An 8250-nucleotide genomic window follows, 5' to 3' on the forward strand; every position below is an offset into this window, starting at 1 on the left:
TCAAAATGGCGATATTACCAAAAGTTCTCTATAGGTTTAATGCAATGCCAATCAAAATCCCAACGGCATTTCTTGTAGAAATAGAGAAAGCAATCATGAAATTCATATGGAAAAATAAAAGACCCAGAATAGCAAAAACAATGCTAAGCAGGAAGTGTGAATCAGGCGGTATAGCTATACCAGACTTCAAACTATACTACAGAGCAATAGTAACAAAAACAGCATGGTACTGGTACCAAAACAGGGGGGTGGACCAATGGTACAGAATAGAGGACACAGAAACCAATCCACAAAACTACAACTATCTTATATTCGATAAAGGGGCTAAAAGCATGCAATGGAAGAAGGATAGCATCTTCAACAAATGGTGTTGGGAAAACTGGAAATCCATTTGCAACAAAATGAAACTGAATCCCTTTCTCTCGCCATGCACAAAAGTTAACTCAAAGTGGATCAAGGAACTTGATATCAAATCAGAGACATGGCGTCTGATAGAAGAAAAAGTTGGCTATGATCTACATACTGTGGGGTCGGGCTCCAAATTCCTCAATAGGACACCCATAGCACAACAGTTAATAACTAGAATCAACAAATGGGACTTACTCAAACTAAAAAGTTTTTTCTCAGCAAAAGAAACAATAAGAGAGGTAAATAGGGAGCCTACGTCCTGGGAACAAATCTTTACTCCTCACACTTCAGACAGAGCCCTAATATCCAGAATATACAAAGAACTAAAAAAATTAGACAATGAGATAACGAATAACCCAATCAACAAATGGGCCAAGGACCTGAACAGAAATTTCTCAGAGGAGGACATACAATCAATCAACAAGTATATGAAAAAATGCTCACCATCTCTAGCAGTCAGAGAAATGCAAATCAAAACCACCCTAAGATACCATCTCACTCCAGTAAGATTGGCAGCCATTAGGAAGTCAAACAGCAACAAGTGCTGGCGAGGATGTGGGGAAAAGTGTACTCTTGTACATTGCTGGTGGGACTGCAAATTGGTGCGGCCAATTTGGAAAGCAGTATGGAGATTTCTTGGAAAGCTCGGAATGGAACCACCATTTGATCCAGCTATTCCCCTACTCGGTCTATTCCCTAAAGACCTAAAAAGAGCACACTATAGGGACACTGCTACATCCATGTTCATAGCAGCACAATTCACAATAGCAAGACTGTGGAACCAACCTAGATGCCCTTCAATAGACGAATGGATAAAAAAAATGTGGCATTTATACACAATGGAGTATTACTCTGCATTAAGAAATGACAAAATCATAGAATTTGGAGGGAAATGGATGGCATTAGAGCAGATTATGCTAAGTGAAGCCAGCCAATCCCTTAAAAACAAATGCCAAATGTCTTCTTTGATATAAGGAGAGTAGCTAAGAACAGAGTAGGGACAAAGAGCATGAGAAGAAGATTAACATTAAACAGGGATGAGAGGTGGGAGGGAAAGGGAGAGAGAAGGGAAATTGCATGTAAATGGAAGGAGACCCTCAGGGGTATACAAAATTACATACAAGAGGAAGTGAGGGGAAAGGAGGAAAAATATAAGGGGGAGAAATGAATTACAGTAGAGGGGGTAGAGAGAGAAGAGGGGAGGGGAGGGGGGAGGGGGGATAGTAGAGGATAGGAAAGGCAGCAGAATACAACAGACACCAGAATGGCAATATGTAAATCAATTGTTGTGCAAATGATGTGATTCTGCAATCTGTATATGGGGTAAAAATGGGAGCGCATATCCCACTTGAATCAAAGTGTGAAATATGATATATCAAGAATTATGTAATGTTTTGAACAACCTACAATAAAAATTAATTAAAAGAAAATAAAAAAAAAAAGAAAAAAAAAAAAAAACTAAAAAAAAAAAAAAAAAGAAAAAAAAAAAGAAACCCTGTCTCTAAATAAAAAATACAAAAAAATAGGGTTAAGAATGTGGCTCAGTGGTCAAGTGCCCCTGAGTTCAATCTCTGGTACTGCCCCCTCAAATAAAAGGCTCAAAAATTAAAAAAAAAAAAAAAAAAAAAAAAAAAAAAAACCAAAGCAGAAGGAACAAAGGTAGCAATAGCTACCCGAACCATGTGGCGATTTAAATCAAAATTAATCAAAGTTTAAAATGGTTTCAGTGGCCCTGGTCATATTCTAAATGCTCAGAAGCCCTTCCCATCATTATGGAAAGTTCCCTGGGATAGTGCTGCCAAGAAAGAAATATTGGGGAAACTGGCAAAATTGGAATGGAAATCTATATTCATTGATTGATTCCTCGTTAAATTTTCTTTTTTCTTTTCTTTTTATGTGGTGCTGAGGATGGAACCCAGTGCCTCACACATGCTAGGTGAGCGCTCTACTTCTTGAACCATAACCCCAGCCCCTCCTCCTTAAATTTTCTAATTCTGATAATTATAATGTAGTTATATAAAATAATGTCCTCCTCAGGAAGTCCATATGGAAGTATATAGGAACAAGGGAACAATCTAGTCTCATTCAGAAAACAGTTCATATGTACTTAGAACTTGATACAGCAAATGTGGCAACTGGTGAATCTGGGTTCTATTTTAACTTTTCTTTAAATCTAAAATTATTTCAAATTTTTTTTTTTTTTTTTTTTTTTTTGGTGGGGGGTAGGTACTGGAACCCTAGGGTGCTTAACCACTGAGCCACATCCCCGGCAGTTTTTTATTTTTTGAGACAGGTTCTTGCTTAGTTGCTTAGTTGCTGAGACTGGCTTTGAACTTGTGGTCCTCCTGCCTCAGCCTGCCCAAAACTATTTTAAATAGAAAAAAGGAGAAATTAAAACAAAACAAGAAAGTTAGAAAGCTGATTTCAATGAAACACTGAGCATGTTTTCCAAGTGGCAGTCTTCAACTTTGGGCGTGATGTCCCACCTCACAGCATAATTCCATAGGTTTAATTACACACATCATTAATCCCCACCTGTATCCTTGGTGCCCCTCAGACCTTCTCATTGTCTTCACAGTGTCCTCTTAGACTACTTACCTAGGCAGTTTCTCCAATTCCAATAAACTCCATTCTTACTTCCATTTTTTTAAAAAGTTATTGATATTCTGAGACTCAAACCCAGTACCTCATACATGCCAGGCAAGTGTGCTACCGCTGATCCACAGTCCCAGCCCCTCGATTCCAGGTTTTTATTGTGCTGTGAGTTTTCTTGCTCCAAGTAAGGTATGACCCAGCTCTAGACCCCAGGTATGACCCAGCTCTAGACCCCATTCTCTGAACCTCAGGGGTCAAGTTCCATTTGGAAGAGAATCACTGTGACAGTGTATGCCTTCAGTGTTCCCACGTGGTTTTTAATCCAAGGATTAAAATGGGGCATCATATACTACCAAAAGCAACCTACAGGTTCAATGCAATCCCTATCAAAACATGAGTGATATTCTTCTCAGAACTAGAAAAAAACAATCCTAGCATTCGTATATAGAGCAAAAGACCCAGAATAGCCAAGCAATTCTGAGCAAAAAGATGAAAGTTAGAGGGATCACAATACCTGACTTCACGTTACACTACTGAGCTATATAGTAACAGAACCAGATTGGCACTGGCATAAAAACAGACATATACCATGAAATGGAATAAAAGACACAGAAATGAACCCACACAGCTACAGCCATCTGATTCTTGACAATGGTGCCAAAAAGTTCCTTTGGAGAAAAGACAGCCTTTTTAACAAATGGTGCTGGGAAAACTGGATACCCATATGTAGAGGAATGAGACTAGATCCTTAAGTGTCTATCTCCATAATAGTCAACTCAAATTGGATCAAAGACCTAGGAATTAAACCAGAAACTTTGCAACTGCTTAAAAGGAACATAGGGTCAATACTCCAACATATAGGCATAGGCAGCAACTTCCTCAATAGAATTCCTATAGCTCAGGAAATAATAGCAGGAATCAATAAACAGGATGTCATCAAACTAAAAAGCTTCTGCAGAGCAAGGGGAAAAAATATACAGTGTGAAGACAGAATGGGAGAAAATTCTTGATATATATTCTTCTGACAGAGGATTAACATCTAGAATATATAAAGAAATTCAACACACACACACAAACAACAAGAAGCCATCAAATAACCCATTCAATAAGTAGGCAAATGAATTAAACAGACTCTTCTTGAAAAAAAGTACAAATGGCTAATTATTATAGGAAAAATGTTCTTTAGCAATCAGGGAAATGCAAATCAAAACTAAACTGTGATTCCATCTCACTCCAGTCAGAATGGCAATCATCAAGAATGCAAATACCAATAAATGTTGCTAAGGATATGGGAAAAGGGAAACCTATACACAGTTGGTGGGAATATAAATGAGTGCGGCCACTGTGGAAATCAGTGTGGAGATTCCTCAAAGAACAAGACAATGAAAATACCTTATACCCAAGAATTAAATTCAGTACACTGTAGCAAACTTGCATAACTATGTTCACAGCAGCACAATTTGCAATAGCCAAATTATGAATCCAGCCTGGGTATCTATCATCAGATGAATAAAGAAAATATGGTATATATATATACACATTGGAGTTTTACTCAGCCAACAAAATTAAGTCATTTGCAAGAAAATGGATGGAACTGGAGAACATTATGTTAAACGAAATAAGCTAGACTCAGAAAAACAAGTGCCATATGTTTTATATGTGCACTCTATCGAAAAAAAGTAAAAAAAAAAAAAAAAGAAAAGAAAGAAAAAGAAAAAAAGGATCACATGAAAATAGAAGCGATATAATTGAGATAGAGGTAGGGGACCACAGGGAGGGAGGAGGGGAGGGCAAGGAGAGGTACCGATGAATGAGATTTATTAGATTATCTTAGATGCACTTACAATTATGCCACAATGAAACCCACTATTCTGTATAGTTAATATGCACCAGTAAAAAATTTTTAAACTATTTGCTTTTTAGTTTTAGATGGACACAATATTTCTATTTTTGTGTGATGCCGAGGCTCAAACCCGGTGCCTCATGCATGCTAGGCAAGCACTCTACCACCTGAGCCAGGACCCCAATAAAAGATTTTTTAAAACCTAAGCATTGTACCTGAGGGAAGGTCTACCAACCCATCTAAGGATCACAGTTTAATAGATTTTTAAAATTGGTTTTTGTTTATATCTTTATATATAATCTTAAATGGGTAAATGTGATGATGGATTTGAGTTCAGTAAATTTATTTTTTCCTCTTTCACTTGTCCTCCCACTCCACTTTCTTCCCTTGGCTTCTACCCCAGAGCATAGATTCTGCTGCCTTTGCTTTTGTGGTGACCCCCAGATCCTGAGCCTCAGCTGCACAGTTTTTCATCCATGCTTCCTGCCACTGGGGGATGGGGAGAGTATCTCTGTAGCATCTCTGTAGCAGAATCCCCTCAGCTGCTCTTCTACAACAGCCTTTTATTATAAAAACACCCTATTGTTATTAACCTTTGTTAAGTACTGGGGCACTGAATGTCTTAATGGTCACAGGACCTGTACGATATTCTAATTAAATTCAGCAAACATTTCTTGAGAGCCCACTTCTGGATCCAGGCTGTCTGCCAGGCGCTGCTGATACGAGCATCAAGAATAAGACCTTGCCCTTGAGGAGTTCCCAGAGGGCAGAAAACAAAGGCTGTGATAAGTGCTGGTTTAATAGCAGCCGCCAGGGTATACTGGGCTTGGTGCCGGTCTCCTCTGGGGAGGGGAACCCCACCTCTTCACAACAGCCCGCTCTCTCTCCAAATATAGTTTCTCTCATCATAAATCTAGTACCTTTTGATCTACACGCCTGCAACTTTCATCTCTCATCTAACTAGCTCCCAGTCTCGCCGTATCTCCCAACTAAATGCAGTTTCAACTTGGGCCAATTTAAGTTCAAAATAAAGGATCCAAAACAGGAATGTGTCTGCTCCCCAGAGCTCCTCTTTGGGTAGATAGAAATAGCTGATTGTTCTAGGTCTCTCTCTCTCTCTCTCTCTCTCTCTCTCTCTCTCTCTCTCTCTCTCTCTCTCTCTCTTTTGTACCAGGGATTGAACTCAGGAGCACTCAACCCCTGAGCCTCATCCCCAGCCCTATTTTGTATTTTATTTAGAGACAGGGTCTCACTGAGTTGCTTAGCGCCTCACTTTTGCTGAGCCTGGCTTTGGACTCGTGATCCTCCTGCCTCAGCCTCCGGAGCCACTGAGATTACAGGCGTGTACCACTGTATCCAGCTATTCTTTCTTCTTTCAGAAACCTCCTCACTTGTCTGTTCAGAACAGTTCCTCTCCTTTTCAGAATTTCCAGTTAGATCCCTCCTGCACCCACTCTCAAAGTTTATGGATAATCTGGCACCTCTTTCCTGTGTGTTTAAGAAGCCCTTTGTGTGCAACATCAGACAGAACACTCAGGGTTGGGTGTGTGCATTTGTGCACCAGCTCAGCCAGCGTCTCCACTACACAAGGAAGTGACGTCACAAGCAGGTCCCAAGAAACCCACATTAAGTGCATTTCAAGTTCAATCACCCCTTAGCAGAATTTCCCCAAATGCCCTTGGACACTTCAATATCTACCACTGGATCTGAGGGGAGGTGAGAAAGGAAAGAGACAGGAGTCTTAACCTACTGTGGTGAAAAAGAAATATTTTGTAAAATTAGCTAAAACATGTGCTCCTGTGGCTGTTCAGTGGACTCTTTGAGGACTCCCAGGGCAAACGAAGGCCTCTGAGGGTCAGGCTTCAGCAGCGTGCTGCTTACAACAAAATGTTATGAATGAGTCACTCTCAAAAAAATCACTATTTCCAGGTGTTTCCACAAAGGGCCTTTGAGTTCTTCCCTGGAGAAGGCATTCCTGGGACCCTTCCTTCTCTCTCCGGGACATGGTAAGTGAAATGACTTGCAGCTTCTTCAAGTCCACAAGGCTCAGACAGGGTTTCCCCAGGTTGTCCCAGTTTTAGCTCTGAAAGTCCCACGGCTGCGGAAAACCCCACTGGTTGGTGACACTGCCTTGGGCTGTCAGAGGAGAAGTGCAGCAGGTGTAGGTTCCCCACCCCCAGATTCTGGGGCTGCGACCCTGCCTGCCTTCCTTACGCTACAGAGGAACATCTTGACCTCGTCAGCCACAAAAACCAGCTGACAGCGATTTGTTGAAAGGATATTTCCCTCTCTCTTCTTCTTTGCCACCTTTTGACTCTTAAGTCAAGGCCCTGGGTGGGAGCGTCTTATTTTCCAAAGAGACACGTGTTAAAAAGCTCATGTCTAGGGGCAGGAATGAAGCAAGAATCTGTCCTGTTTTGGCTTTCATAGTGGGTCGTGGTCTCAACTGATCCCCAGACATATACAATAGGTGTCTTAGTCAATCCAGGCTGCTATAACAAAATGCCTTAGGCTGGATAATTTATAAACAACAGAAATTTATTACTCACACTTTTGGAGGCTGGGAAGTCCAGGATCAAGGCACTGATAGATTTGATGTCTGCATAGATGGTATTTTTTGCTGCATCCTTCCATGGTGGAAGGAGTAAAAAAGTCCCTTTAAGGGCGGTAACTCACAAGGGTAGAGCCCTCGTGACCTACCCACTTCCCAAAGCCCCAATCTCTAATATCAACATCTTTTTTGTTTTTATTTAAAAATTTTTAAAATTGTATTTTTTTTATACATGACAGCAGAAATGCATTACAATTCATATTACACATATAGAGCACAATTTTTCATATCTCTAGTTGTATACAAAGTATATTCACACCATTCGTGTCTTTATACATGTACTTAGGTTAATGATATCAATTTCATTCCACCATCTTCTTTACCCTCATACTCCTTCCCTTCCCTCTAATATCATCATCTTTGGGGACAGGTTCAACATATGAATTTTGTTGAGGGACACCCACATTCAGACATAGCAAAGAAAATTCTGAAAATTTAGGAATGGAGTTCACATGATTGTGATGCAAAGATACCACAAAGTCAAAAATTAAGATTTTATGCATAGGCAATGTTTATAGCAACTCAATTCACACTAGCTAAGCTATGACACCAACCTAGGTGCCCTTCAACAGATGAATGGGCAAAAAAAAAAAAAAAGTATGGTACAGGGGCTGGGGTTGTGGCTCAGCGGTAGAGTTCTTGCCTAGCACTTGTGGGGCCCTGGGATCGATCCTCAGCACCATATAAAATAAATAAAGATATTATGCCCAAACAAAACTAAAAAATAAATAAATATTTTAAAAATAAAATAAAAAAAATGTGGTACATACCCACAATGGCATATTATTCAGCC

This window comes from Callospermophilus lateralis, unplaced genomic scaffold, assembly GCF_048772815.1.
Source record: "Callospermophilus lateralis isolate mCalLat2 unplaced genomic scaffold, mCalLat2.hap1 Scaffold_590, whole genome shotgun sequence".
In the NCBI taxonomy this organism is placed as follows: domain Eukaryota; kingdom Metazoa; phylum Chordata; class Mammalia; order Rodentia; family Sciuridae; genus Callospermophilus; species Callospermophilus lateralis.